This window comes from Mastigoproctus giganteus, chromosome 13, assembly GCF_048544385.1.
Source record: "Mastigoproctus giganteus isolate SK-2022 chromosome 13, ASM4854438v1, whole genome shotgun sequence".
NCBI classification, from domain to species: domain Eukaryota; kingdom Metazoa; phylum Arthropoda; class Arachnida; order Uropygi; family Thelyphonidae; genus Mastigoproctus; species Mastigoproctus giganteus.
The window spans coordinates 68,301,888-68,317,304 of record NC_143587.1 but is presented as its reverse complement, the minus strand read 5'-3'; the positions used below and the strand labels follow the sequence as shown (position 1 = coordinate 68,317,304).

Genomic DNA, 15,417 nt, shown 5'->3' with positions numbered 1-15,417 from the left:
GGCGATCGTTGATGAGACGGAAGGTTTCTAGGTAGTTTAAAAGTTGGTGGTTAATTGATTTCTCCATTACTTTAGAAAGAGTAGAAGTAATTCCAATGGGACGATAATTGGATGTGAGGGATTTGTCACCCTTTTTTAGAAACTGGCTGGATATGAGCGAATTTCCAAGCAGAAGGAAAAACACCTTTGGAATAAGAAAGTGAAAAAAGGCGGGAAAGAATGGGAGTAAGTTCAGGAGCACAGGTTTTGAGAACAAGTGGAGAAATACCATCAGGGCCTGTAGCTTTCTTAGCATCAAGATTCGTCAAAATCCTTCTGACATTCTTTTGACAGAAGACCACAGGAGGCATTGAATGGCGCGTGTTGGGAATGGTGGGAGGTGTTTTACGAAGATCATTAATACATGAGTTGGAAGAAAAATGGGATGCTAGCAGGTCAACTTTATCCTTGGCTGAAGTGACAACAGAACCATCTGGTTTGGACAGAGGTGGGAGCAGAGATGGGCAAAAGTTGCGGCCAATAGTTTTGGCAAGAGACCAGAATGCTCAGCTACCATTAGGGCAAGAAGCAAGTTTTCTACTCTTAGCCTGTTCGAACTCTAGTTTGGACTGATTAATAACTGCTTTACAATTGTTGCGTGCTTTGGTGTAGGCAGAAAATGAAACTGAAGAATTAGAAACAAGCCAATTACGATATGCAGCATTCTTCTCTTGAACAGCCTTAGCACATGTATTGGAAAACCAAGGTTTAGATAAAGGATGAGATTTTAAAGTGGAGTGTGGGACAAAGGATTCCATTCCTGCAAGGATAATTTCGCTGACACGATCTGAGCAAACGTTGACATCAGAAGTTTTGAAACAGTAGTCCGACCAAAGAAAAGAAGAAAAGAAATCTCGCAGGTCATCCCATTTTGCATTCTTGTAATGCCAAACAACACGAGGTTGGGAATAGCCATAAAATAAAGGCTCCATTGGAGAAGAGACAATCACCAAGTTGTGATCTGAAGTGCCTAATGGACCTCTCACTTCGACCGTGTACTTAGAAGGGTTGTTTGTGAGAAAAAGATCAAGCGTGTTGGCTGTATGGTTAGGATTGTCCGATATTCTTGTAGGTAAATGAATAATGTGTGCAAGATCATTAGTAATTGCAAAAGCCTCAGCATCTCGACCATCTGGGTCAGTGTGACTAGAAAACGGAAGCCAGCTGAAGTTGTGAACATTAAAATCACCAAGCAAAATTACCTCACTGTTAGGAAAGTTGGATTGGAGAAAGTCAAGTTGCAAAGAGAGGAAGTCAAAGAGCTCCAAGTGATTAGGGTTGTTGGGAGAACGGTAGAGATAACAGATGAATTTGACACAATGAGGTAGAAAGATTTTAAGAAAGAGAAGATCAAAGAGAGGAGATTCCAAATTGCCAACTCTCTGACAGGGAATATCAGAATGGACATATGCACAAATATCACCTTTGAGGTGAAAGGAATCATACAGCGAATAATTTGGCCATCTGAGATGAGCAGTAGTTGAATCAACCGATAACTGAGATTCTGTCAGAAAAAGTACATGGGGTTTGGCAGACTGCAAGTGGAAATCGGCATCATTGAGATTAGAATTGAGACCAGGTATATTTGTGAAATGAATTAAGGCGCCTCCGTAGCCAGGTGGGAAGGAGCAGCAGTGCATAGCACACGCTTCTTGATTAGACCGGGGTTCGAGCCCGTCACCACCAAATACGGAGGATGCGGAACGGTCAGGGATTGACCACCGCATATTCCCGGAGCAATATGGCCATAGTTGCTAATGCTCCTAAAAACCAAATAACAAACAATAACAAATAACTAACGAAATGAATTAGGAAGGTGAATTAGGAAGATTCAGTTCTAAACTTTGAACAGTATTTTTTAGTTAGTATGAAAAGCCTAGTAGCTTCTACAGTAACTTCTCTGAATCCTTCCCATTTAGAATTTGCTGTTGCCAACATCGTCAGTTGGTTCCGCTGTATAGAATTTAAAAACTGTCTGAGACCACTGTAGTCACTTTTATTGAAATGTTCTGCACTAAAACTCAATATACCTCTCTAATATGTGGCACTTTTCAATCCCCATAGGTGACGAATTTTAAAGAGTTTGATGTATTTGGTTTCTGAGGACATTTTTTGCTGTCCTGCTTAGGTTGCATACGCTTCAATTCTTCTTAGGCAGGTCATCTTGATTTATTCTTTGGCTGGATTTTCATGTCACCTTTTCCATCAGCAACATTGGAATTTTTAAAAATGACCTGATTAGGGTGGCCTTTGAGAGGGTGGATACTGAGTAGCATACTTTGCACCTTGAATAGTATATGTGCCGGTGTCCTTGTTAGGCTGGAGGACAGTCACTTTGATCTTTATGTCACTTTTAATCCTTTTGTAAGTATTCATGTATTAGGTGGTTATAAAATAAGTTTCTCTATTCAGGAGACCCTAGTGTCAAAATGGTTAGAGATAGCGCTGTGAAATTTGATGGGTATGTCATTTAAGGTATGGGGAAGCAATTTGTAGAAGAAAAAAAATTTGTTCAAATTTCTGCCACCAGGGGAGAAATTGGTACTGTAAACATGAGATGGAATACTTATCTTAGGATTACATTTTAATATCAGAACTTAGAAATCTACAGATTGTAACGAATGGGCCTGGTGTACTGGGGTCCATGGTTAAGAAAATATATACATACAATGATAACCCAGTTTAATATAATATAAAATATATAATAATAAGTAGCAGTAGCTTTCAAGACTAACAAGTCTCTTTTTCAACTGATTTAAATACAACAGATAAGTGCAATGAGCTGAGAGTGAGGCACATTATTCATTTTCTATTGTTGCACGGACGTGCACTCTTTTACTCCAGTGTTTATCCAGCATTAAAATGGTTGTCTCTAGGATGGGGTGTAGACGTATGCCTTTGTGGCAGTTTATCGCCTTTGGATTGTTTAATATGTTAAGTGACTCTAGCCATAGGCGGTGGCGAAAGTGTCATGAGTGGTCTACTATTTCAAAGTCACGTTTGGGATCAAGATCATGGCCCGTTTGTGGCCCAAAAATGTTCCGCGACTGCGGACTGGTCAGTTTCGGCAAGCCAGATTGCTCTGTCATGTTCCGTAAGGCAATCTTGGAGACGTCTTGATGTTTCTCCTTTGTAGCAGCTGTCACAGTCATCTACAGGTGATGCGATATATTACATTGCTGCGTAAGAGAGGTGTGACAGGGATCTTCACACTGGAGACAAGTGAATGTAGGTTCCTTCCTGCAGGGTAACTGCACGCATTTGATGTTGTAATTTCTGAGGATTTTTGAGATCCGTCCTGACACGCCTGGATAATAGGGAATGTAGGCGGACGGTATACTGTCTTGGGTGGGATGTGAGTTCTTGTGCCTGTAATAGGCACCTGTTTAGCACATGGGATGGATAACCACATTTGGTTAGGTCCGCCTTCACACGGGAAATCTCGTTATGCCTAATTGCATCAGTGCTGGAATGGCTCCAAGCCCTGGAGAATAGGGTGTGGGCAGTGCTGTTGAGATGACTGGGTGCGTGGCTGGATCTGTAGTTAGTAAATTGTCTGCGCCACATAGGTTTGTGGTATACCGAAGTCTCTAGACGTGGGCCTATGCGATGCTCTAAGACATCCAGGAATGGGACCGTGTCGTTGACCTTTAATTCTATAGTAAATTGGATGAAATTAGACAGGGAGTTGAGATATTCCAGTAGTGCTGTTTCAGAGCCACGTGGTATTACAGTAAAAATATCGTCAACATATCTGCACCACGTTGTAATAGGTACAGGTGGATTCAGGTGTATCTGCTCCTCCAAATCTTCCATGGCAATGTTGGCTACTATGGAACTAACAGGGACACTTATAGCAGTGCCATGTACCTGCTGGTAGACTGAATCCTCAAAGGTGAAGATGCTGTTTGATAAGCATAGGTTGAGGTCCATTAAATAGATTAAATATCCGTTGTATTTAAATAAGTTGAAAAAGAGACTCGTTAGTCTTGAAAGCTACTGCTACTTATTATTATATATTTTATTATATTATATTAAACTGGGTTATCATTGTATGTATATATTTTCTTAAATCTACAGATGTTGTTCTATATGCTTTCCTTCACTTGAGATGACATTCTGAAAACGGAGGACTGCATGCGACACAGTCTCGCATAGCATCTCATTGGGGATGTTGGCTACATGCTGTTTAATGCTTGCTTCCAAATCAACAAGCGTCTGTATGCCGCCATGGTAAACTCTGTCTTTCAGGTATCCCCATAGCCAGAAATCACAGGGATTTGAGATCTGCTGATTGGCCTGGCCAGAACTGTGGAAAATCTCTAGAAATGATGAGATCATTTCCGAATGTTGAACGGAGCAGTTCCTTCACTTGTTGACTAATGTGGGGAGGGGCACCATTTTGCATGAACACTATGGTCTCCAAACATTGCCTTTCTTGCAGAGTGGGAATAGTGTGATCTCTTAGAAGAGCGCAGTACTGTGCACTAGTTACCATACACCTTATGAGGCCATGAGGTGTAGACTCTTCAAAGAAAAATGGTCCGATTATAAACTCTGCTGTGTATCCACACCATTCTAAAACGTATGGACTTTGTAGTGGTCTTTCATGCACGAGAAGTTCTCCGTATATTCGGCAGTTTTGTACATTTACAGCCCTATGAAGAGTGAAATGTGTCTCCTCAGACCACAAGATCATTTGAACTCATGTATCGTCAAGTTCCATATGAGCCAGAAATTGTAGAGCAAAGTCTTCGTTGTTGCTGACTGATCACAAGACTAGTTTTTGCACTACGTGAATCTTGTACGGGAACCAGCGTAAAATTATTTGAAGCACTTTACATACAGTAGACCAAGGAAGGTTCAAGTCTCTTGACACACCTCTGGCAGACATTACTGACTGGTAGTGTTTCGCATTCTGACCATTGCAACTGCCACTTCATCCACTACCTCTGTTCTGATACGTGGTCATCTGCTGCCTGGAATTATACCTACCTCCCCAGTTGCTTCAAATTTTTTTATTAGTTTTCGAAGCCCCACTGATGCCAAAGGTCCTTTACACAATCCTTTAAGTTTCCAATATTCATGTAGTGCTGCATTAGCATTACTATTATTCTGGTAGAACAGTTTTAGTAAACGAGCATGTTCCCTTTTTGTAAGAGCCATAATGATTATTGATGGTGGCATTGGCCTTTCTGCTTTTATCAAACAGGATGTCATTTGCATAAGCAACATGCTTTGAAGTAAATGACAAATGTTACATGTGTGCAGCGCCCTTTTCCCCCTGGTGGTGGAAATCTGAACTAATTTTTTTTCTTCTACAAATTGCTTCCCCATATCCTAAATGACATACCCACCGATTTTCATAGTGCTAACTCTAACCATTTGATACTTGGGTGTCAAAACGGTTAGAGTTTCTCTGTTCTCCTGAATAGGGGAAACTTATTTTATAATCATCCGGTATAGATACTTTATTTTCATGCGAGTATTTGTTTTCATGGCTTTTCATCAGCATCATTGAAATTTTTAAAAATGGCCTGATTAGGGTGGCCTTTGAGGGGGATACTGAATAGTTCCTCACTTTGCGCCTTGAATGGTACATGTGTTGTTTTCCTTATTAGGCTGGAGGACAGCCAATTCGATGTTTAGGTAACTTTTAATCTTTTTGTAAGTATGCATATACAGTAGAACCCAGATAAGAAATTCCCGCATAAGAAAATTTCCCCTCTACTCTGTTTGGTTGCTTGCATTCCAATTTCATCTCTATATATTGTAATGTATTATTTTCCCCTGTAAGAAGTTTCCCTGGTAAAAAGTTTTCCTGCATAAAAAGTTCATGATATAAAGAATACGCTGTATATTATTATAATGACATTTTCCCACTTAATGCATTTTTTAAATATAGAAATTATTTATTTTTAATATTAAACGATATAAACATTTGGTAATCGAACCAGTTAGTGCCACGCATCATTTTAATTCATAGTAAACCACTGAAGTATATGACATGGCATCATTTTTGTTATATCTCATATTGTGAATGCCTTCACAACGAGATAATAGTAGTAGTGGCATGTGATGCAAGAAAGCAAGAGTATGAGCTTATGCAGCATCAGCCAAAAAAAAAAAAAATCACACCATTCACACCGCCTGTCCAGTTCCTCCTTAAATTTATCAACTTATCAACTTCCACAACAACAGATGGAAGTTTGTTCCAGCAATTAACCACCCGCTGGCTAAAGGCAAATTTCCGCACATCTATTCTACATCTGTCTTTTCTTAATTTGAATTTATGACCCCTTAGGTTCGTAATCTGAACAAGTGGAAGCATCCCATCAGAATTCAGCATGCTCAACCTATTCAAGGCCTTATAGACCTCAATCAGATCACCGCGCAGGTGCCTAGTCTCCAGCCACTGCAATTTACAGAACTTAAGCCTCTCTTGGTAAGAGGATCCCTTCATTCCCCTCACCAATCTTGTTGCCCTTCTCTGTACACGCTCAAGTAAATCTACATCCTTCCTAAAATGAGGCTCTAGACCTGTACGCAGTACTCAAGGCGTGGCCTGACCATTGCCTTATACAGAGGGACAATCACCTCCTTCTCCCTGCTAGCAAAATTCGTATACATCATTGACAAAACCCCATGACCTGCCCTGGCAGCCTGTCTGCATTGCTCAGAAAACTTCATATCTGACTGCACATATACTCCCAGGTCTTTTTCATTTTCTACCATCTTAAGCATAGTACCACACAGTTGGTGTGTTTCTCTGGGGTTACTTCTACCCATATGCAGTACTTTGCATTTGTCAAGGTTAAACTTCAGTTGTCACTTCTTAGCCGATCTGCCCAAATTATCTAGATCCTGTTGCAGTAGCACACTGCCATTACTGTCATTAACAACCCTGCCAACCTTTGTATCATCTGCAAACTTCGACATTAAGCCTGATATACCTTCATCAATATCATTGATAAATATACAAAACAACAGTGGACCTAACACCGAACCCTGTGGGACTCCACTAATAACATTAGTCCACAAAGAGCAGCATCCATTGATTACCACCCTCTGTCTTCTCCCACTTAACCATCCTTTTATCCATTGTAGCAACTTACCCTTAATACCATTCTGCTCCAATTTGTACAATAGTCTTCCATGTGCAACAGTGTCAAAAGCTTTCCTGAAATCCAAATATATGATATCAAAATTATTTTTTGCATCCAGTTCATTTGTAACCACATCATAATATCCTATCAAATTTTTCAGACAAGACTTTCCCTTAACAAACCCATGCTGTGTCTGAATTATTGCTGCAGTCTTGTCTAGATGATCCTGCAATGCATCTTTAACCAGTGACTCCATTATTTTACTCTGAACAGAAGTTAAACTAACTGGTCTGTAATTACTCGTGTCCCCCTTCGATCCCCTTTGTGAATTGGGGATACATTTGCACATCTCCAGTCCATGGGAACCTCCCCTGAGTCCAAGGATGCTCTCATAATTATGGGTTTGCTTAGTTGCTTTGTCGCCTCCTTTAATATAACTGGATAGATCCCATCCACCCCAGGTGCTTTTCTTATGTTTAACTTCAACAATTTCTCCTCCACTTTGCTCTCAGTTATTACAAAATCATTAAATATCCTGCTACAATTTGATAACCTTCTGCCATTTTCAAACCTTAATAATTCCTCATATGTGAATGTAGAAGCAAAATACTCATTCAGTTTGTTTGCTATCTGAGCAGGATCATCAACACTCGAACCATCGATGTCAAGTGGACCAATCAGATTCATCCCCTTCCTTTAAAGTTTATATAAGTAAAGAAATCCTTGCTGTTTTCCTTAGCATCTTTTGCCAAGGATTTCTCGTAATCTGCCTTCGCCTGCCTAACCTCCTTTGTGACCTGATTACAGACTAGCTTATATCTGCCATAGGCTTCTGAGTCGCTTGAAAATTTATATGCATCCCATGCATTTTTCTTCTCTGTTACGAGATGTCCTGATATTGCACTAACTCCAGTAAGCAACACTTCACCAGTGGAGAAGACTAATGTTACTTATTCTCGGCGGATACCACCACCACCTGGGGTGGTAGTATCTTCCGAGAATCCATTGGCAAAGTGTTGCTTATTTGAGAATCCATTGTCGAAGTGTTGCTTATTCGAGGTAGTTCAATATCAGGGCAACTCATTCCCACTGAGATATAAAAGAAACAATGCCATTTCATCTACTTCGGTGGTTTACTATGAACTAAAATGATGCTTGGCACTAACTTGTTCGATTAGTGAATTTTCCATAGTCTGAGGCTTTCAGCGCTAAACCTTTTTAGTATAAACATTTTGATATAATGGAAGTGACATTGCAATTATTTTCATTAATAACCATAATTGGATACATAGACCGCATTAAGTTCTGATGGTTGTGAAGAGTTCAGAATTACTTAGTGGATTTTTGCCCTGTCTTATTGTAATTGTGACATTTTAAGGTATATTGAAACTCCAAAGGAGCTCATTCTGCCAACTTGGGAATGAGTTGACCAATAGCAGAATGTTAAGCAATTAGAAACCTTCAGTTTAAAAATGTTTCCCATAGACAGAGTAAAATGTTTATAAATTCTAAAATAGTACTTAAAAATCATCTTTAACTTATGTATGTGTACCTTTTCTTTTTTATTTGTGTAGTTAATGTTTCATACCGTTAGGTCACTTTCCCTTCTATGAAGTTTTCCCACGTAAGAAGTTCTAAACCTCCAGTCTTCTGGAAAACGTCTTATCCAGGTTCTACTGTATATACCTTTTTTTTGTGTGAGTGTATGTTTACAGGTTGTTTCAATGCATTATCAACAAATTATATCTGTATATATACAGATTGTCTTGAAACTGTGTAGGGACTTGCTGCCATCTATTAATTTTAAAAATTTAAAACTTGCTTTTTTTGATACAGTGCACTTCAACAATATTCATGATGCATTTCAACAATATTTATGATGTTGTGTACTCATGCTGAAATTGAAGAACGTGTATGTAATTCAAATTCAGAAGTTGAAACTGAATCAAATTATGTACATGCGCGTAGAGGACATTACTGCATCAAAAAAAAGGAAGTTTTAAATTTTTTTAAATTTCTTGATTTTTAATATTTTTATGAAATTTTGACTTTGATTTTATTTTAGATTTTCACAAACTTCTGAATTCCTCAAGAAAAAGCTTGCTCCTGATGGTGCACATAACTCTGGAAACTTGTTAAAGAAAAGGTTAAGTATAAACACAGTATCATTTACTGCTGTTTGGGAATAAGCCTTGAGTTAAACACACTTCTTGTTGCGTTCTATCTTGCTTTTCTTTGTTCAGTGGTCTTTAACATTGAAGAAACTGCTGTCTCTGTTTTATATTTTCTTCTGTTTTTCATTATCATATCTAGACTAGTCAATATATGGTTGTTACTGCTTTCCCATGTGTTTTCCCACACATGGATTCGAGGAGGGTGGGGGGGTGAGCATGTCTTCTATACTTATGTCATTCTGCTGTGGGATTCCTGTTTTTTGGGATAATGTTTTTCTGAGTTCGTTTGTCTGACTGCATATCAGAGTAAGTTTCAACCTCTGATTTGTGATTGCTTCTAGACACCATTTAAAAGAGGGCAGTTAGATTATTTAATGATCCATCTCTTACAAAGTCTCCTGTCTTTCTCATAGGCATTCTGTTTCTGCTGCATGCCTTTTCTATAGATACTTCCATGGGCACTGTTCTTCTGAATTGGTTTCTGTAATTCCTCCTCTCTCTTTCAAACCAGTCTGAACACATGCCACAACCAGTTAACATCCCTTTACTGTCCAATTTCAAACTCACAGAACCAACTTTCCTTCTCATTCATTTATTCCTTCAATTTTTGATTTCTGGAACAACCTCCCTTCGTACACATTTTCTGGAAATTACAATCTACAAAAACTCCAAGTGTAATGTCAACAAGTACCTTCTCAACTATCAACCTATGCATGGTATTAGGTACTATAGGTTCAGATACCTTTTGTGTTTTTGCGATTTTCATTTAAAAAAAAAGAGAGAGAGCTTTCTCTGTTAGCTGGAACATGTTGGAATCTCAGGAAAAATCCTTATATGGATCACAGTGTAGAAGGCAGAAGGTCATTAATAACAGTTACAACCAGTGGTGGGATTCAGCCGGTTCGCACGAGCTTGTTCCTAGAATTTCAGAGTTTGCCGAACCTGTTCCTAGAATTTCCCGAGTTTGCCAAACCAGTCCCTAAAGGCAGTTTCACACCGAACACCATGCGAGCTACGCTACACTACTTTTGGTCTATGTTTGGTTTTTCTTTTTTACCTTGAAAAGTGGGAGTAAGGTGATAGAGAACCAGTTTTTAAAATTTTTGATTGTCACCATAATAATTCTTCCCCGAGGAGCAATACTGGTAGCATTGCTGTTTTGATTTCCTGAAATGGCATTAATGAAGGAATACAGGGTGTAACGTCAAAATTTGCAGATGATCAAGATTGGTAAAGTTGATGGAGATTCGTGTCAAACAGTGTTTCTTTGGGACAAATTAATTGATTTCAGTAATAGTCAGAAAAATGGCAGCTAAGATTTAATGCAGAAAAATGCAAGGCCTTGGGAAATAACAACCCCAAAATCATTTATAACTTGGTAAAGTTGAATTAAATGCTGTGAAGGAAGAAAAGGGTTTAGAAGTGATAATACATGCAGACATTAAGTTCTTTGGGCAGTGTAGAGAGGCAGAAAGGAAGGCCATTTATTGTACATTTTCTTGTAGAGATCCCACTGCATAAGGCAAATTGTTAAACTGCTCATGGATTACTGTGTTCAGTTATGGAGACTGCACCTGAAGAAACACATCAAACTTCTTGAAACAGGTCCAAAGACAGGCAGTGTGCCTGGTGAGATCAACAAAGTGATGTCCATATGAGGAAATAATTCAAATATCTGGGCTGTAGAGTTTGGTAAGTAGGCACCTTGGGGGAGACTTGTTTGAAGTCTCTGGAGGGAGAAAGTAGAATGAATGAGAGTGAAAGTTTCACTGTTATAAATGATTCTGATACTAGGGGGCCATAAATTTAAATTATGAGGGAAGACATTTAGACTGGACTTAAAGAAATTTTCTTTTAGCCAGTGAGTTGTTGATTACTAGAATAAGTTGTCTCCATGGGTGGTTGAAGCTGACTGCTTTTGAATATTCAACAGTCAGTTTGATAGGTACCTATGTTAGGATGGAATCAAATAGGTGGTTTGTTTTATTTTATTATTTATTTATTATTTTATCTTATTTTATTTTTTATCAGCCACATGGTGCAAGGAAACCAAAAGTTTTGGTTTCCTTGCACCATGTGGCTGATACTAATAATATCTCTTCAGTAATTGTTTTTATTCATACTCCTTTTTCTTCATGGTCAGAAGACATCTGGCTAACCTTTGCTCATCTCTCTTCTCCGGGCAACTTCATAATTTTTTTTTTTTTGCTATAGAATCTAGCATTTACATTCAAATGACACCAAAAAAAGGATTTCAACTGCTAAGCATCTGTTTGCTTGACCTTGATCATGTTTCTGCATTTTGGCAGCCATGTCCATGATCTTTATTCTGCAGATAACATTTATGTCATGGATAGATACCTAGAGGCCAATCTCCAGTCATCATACCTTTCCTTAGGTTCCCAGCACACACTACTGTATAGTTTCTATTAATTTCCTCTTAATTAGAAACATTTCTTCTGCTGTCCTCCCCAGACAATTTCGTGATCCCTGCTCATCTGGAAACTTAGAGATTAATATCAGCTATTTTTAGGTTGGTTTTTGGAGTTACTGATAAGTTATGCATCTGGCAACAACTTATGTTTTTCCATGCAAGTTGTGCCCGCCAGTATCTCTTAATAGTTCACAATGAAGAGAAGAATGACATAATACTCTTGATCTGATTATCAGCAGTGATTCTTTGTGCATTAAAAATCTGCAGGTAAAAGATCCTCAGAGAGGCAGTGATCACAGTATGCTATGTGGGATATACTTAAAGACATAACTGCTGCCAAGGGTAGAAGGAAAGGTTTTTGCTTTTGAAAGGGTGACTACAGTGGTCTTTGACAGTTTTTTAAATTCTATACAGTGGAACCGTCTGACGATGTTACCAACAGCAAATTCTAAATGGAAAGCATTTAGGGAGGTAATCACAGAAGCTAGTAGGCTTTTTATACCAACTAAGATATACCATTCCATATTTCCATCTAAATAGATGTCAGATAAACTGATGAGACTTGTATTAACAGTAGGAAGAAGGAGTAGACTAACATTAGTCCACTTGATATCAGTGGTTAACTGTTGATGATCCTGCTCAGGTTGCTGACAAACAGAATGGGTATTTTGCATCTACATTCATGCATGAGGATTTCTTTAGGGAATGGTGAGTGTCAGAATTTCATAAAAATCTACCAGGGAGTGTAATGATTTTGTGATAACAAAGGAAAGTGGAAGAGAAATTGTTGAAGCTTAAAATAAAAAAGGTGCTTTGGCTGAAAAGGATCTATCCAATTATATTAAATGAGGCAGCAAAGAAAGTAAGCAAACCTTAGCCATAATTATGAAAGCATCTTTGGATTCAGGAGAGGTCCTTGTCAACTGAAGGTATGCAAATGTATCTCCAGTTCACAAAGGTGGATAAAAGGTGACATGAATAGATAGACAGCCCTATTAACTTAACTTCTGTTACAAGGAAAATAATGGAGTTACTGTTTAAAGATGTAATGCAGAACCATCTAGACAGGAATGCAATTATACTGCAGTCAAAGCACGGATTTATTAAGGGGCAATATTGTCTGACCAATTGATTGCAAGTTATGATGCAGTAACAAAGGAAATAAATGCAAAAAATAGTTTTGATATCATATATTTAGATTTCAGGAAAGATTTTAATACTGTTGCACATAAAAGACTGCTGTACAAATTGGAGCAATGTGGCATTAAGGGCAATTTACTGCTATGGATAAAGGTATGATTGAGTGGAGAAGACAGAATGGTTATCAGGTTGGCCATATTTTGAAAATTGGTAAGCAGGACAACTTGAAATGAAATATGTAGTATAGCATTTTTTCCTTCAAAAAGTAAAAGGAAAATATAAAATTACAATTAAAATACATTTTTTTATCAATCAATCAATCAGTCATAGTATTTATTTGTTATAAGAGTGTTGTTAATATGTATTTGTCCTATATAAACTATATTATTTATAACAGTCATTTTAAAAATAGTGAGGAAGACTACTTTTACTTTATATATTTTGCTTTAGATTTCGCTATTTTAAAATTTCTTCTCTTAAAAATTTTCTCTTTTAAATTTTCTAATAAAAGATGGTTTCTCTCTTTCCACCAACCAGTTTTCATTAAGCTGAAAACTTTCTGATGAAGCATTTGAATGTGGAATGCTTAATATGGAGCTTACAATTTGAGACAAATTATTTGCCTCCAGAAATTTTGAGGAAAATTGTACCCATTTTTTATCAACATTTATTTTCTTTTCTTCATTACTCAGTGACTAGCAAAATGCCCTTAGATTTTCTCATTTTTCTTTTGATATTAGAATTAATTTTTAACACATCCATTAGATTCCAATAAGAATTAATTAAAAATATGTAAGAGGAAAAAACTTTTAATTTATCGATTTTACGGGAAGCGGGACTTTTTACGGGAAGCGGGACTTTTTACGGGAAGCGGGACTTTTACGGGAAGCGGAATTTTACGGGAAGTTTTAAATCAGGACAATCCTGGGAATATCGGGCTGTTGGCCGCCCTGATGGTTATTAATGGACACTACTTTTCATGGAATGATGTTATTCGTGTTATTGTTGGGACAATTGTTGTTGTTTTCTGTATTTATTAATGAATAAATCATGATATACTTAATGACTCAGTTTTCAGATGATAGAAAGGTTGGCAAGGTGTTTAATGACAGCAATCAGGGTAAGCTGTTGCAACAAGATCTAATAAAAATTAGGCAGATCAGCTGAGAAATGGCAGTTGAAGACATTGACAAATGCAAGGTACTGCATATGTAAGCACTAATTCCAGATTAATGTACCAACTGTATGATACTACACTCAGGGTAGTGGAAAATGAAAAAGACCTGGAGGTAATTGTACCACCACATGTGAACTGCTCTAAGCAATGAACACAGTTCATGGGATTTTGTGTGATATATAGGAACTTTGGTAGCATAGATAAGGAAGTGATTATCCCATTTTATAAAGCCGTGGTTCCCAAACTGCTGAGATCTATGGACCCCTTCAAAAATCAAAAAAAGTTGCAGACCCTTATATATATATAGTATTTAATGAACAGTATATCATGAGAATCAAATGACAAATGAAATATAATTAGAATATGAAATATAGGTATTCAGAGTAAAAGTACACCTATAGCACCATAAGGCCAAGTATTTAGTTAACCTAAGTTGGACTTCGTTGTTATACCTATAATTAAAGGCTTACATTGAAAGGCACGTAACGTGCCTTTCAGTGTAAGCCTTATTCAATAATAACTGATAAATTTTGTATTTTTGGTTTTTTAGGTTTTGTATTTTTTATTTGTACATTGTAAATATGGAATTATTATGATTATTATTAACTTTGCTTTATATAGAGGCTGATAGGGCCCTTTGTATGTTACAGATATTCACTGCTAATTCTGTTTTTGAATTTTAATTTGTTATGATTGGTACCATTTTATGCTATAACTATTGAATTAAAAAATTGATTTGTATATTCTCAGGCAAATGTAATGTTAAATCATTTCTGATGGCATTAATTTGTTCTGACTAGTAATTTTATCTGTTTTAAATAAATAAATATAGTTTTAAATTAATATATATGCATATAATGCTGTGTGTGTGTGTGTGAACACTGGGTTTTCTGAAAAGAAAATTCAGAGTTTTATGTTTAAAACAACTCAACTTTATTCTTATTTTTACATAAATATATAATCAATTTATCATGCAATTTGCTATACATTATTTATCATGCAGTTTGCTATATATAGAACGAATAATTTGACCAGTTCCCGAGAGTCCATTTCGCAGACTCCCTGGAATTGGTCTACGGACCTTAATGGGTCCTCTGACCCCATTTTTGGAAATGCTGGTATAAGGCAATGGTTAGGCCATATCTTGAGTACTGCATACATGTCTGGAGGCTTCATTTTAGAAATAATATAGATCTGCTGGAACAGGTGCAGAGAAGGATAATGACTGAAAGAACGAGAGGGTTGTCTTACCAGGCCAGGGTTCATTTCTGCAAATTGTAGCATGCGGAGACTAGGCACCTATGAAATAATCTTATTGAGGTGTTTAAGGCTTTCAATGGATTGAGC

The 15,417-nt window shown here is 37.4% G+C and overlaps 1 protein-coding gene across 2 annotated transcripts in view; it reads left to right on the top strand.

The window, feature by feature from the left end:
* The window catches only part of LOC150076141 (acyltransferase PGAP2-like), a 227,807-nt gene that overhangs the window by 178,600 nt on the left and 33,790 nt on the right, over nucleotides 1-15,417 (top strand). The window lies entirely within an intron of this gene.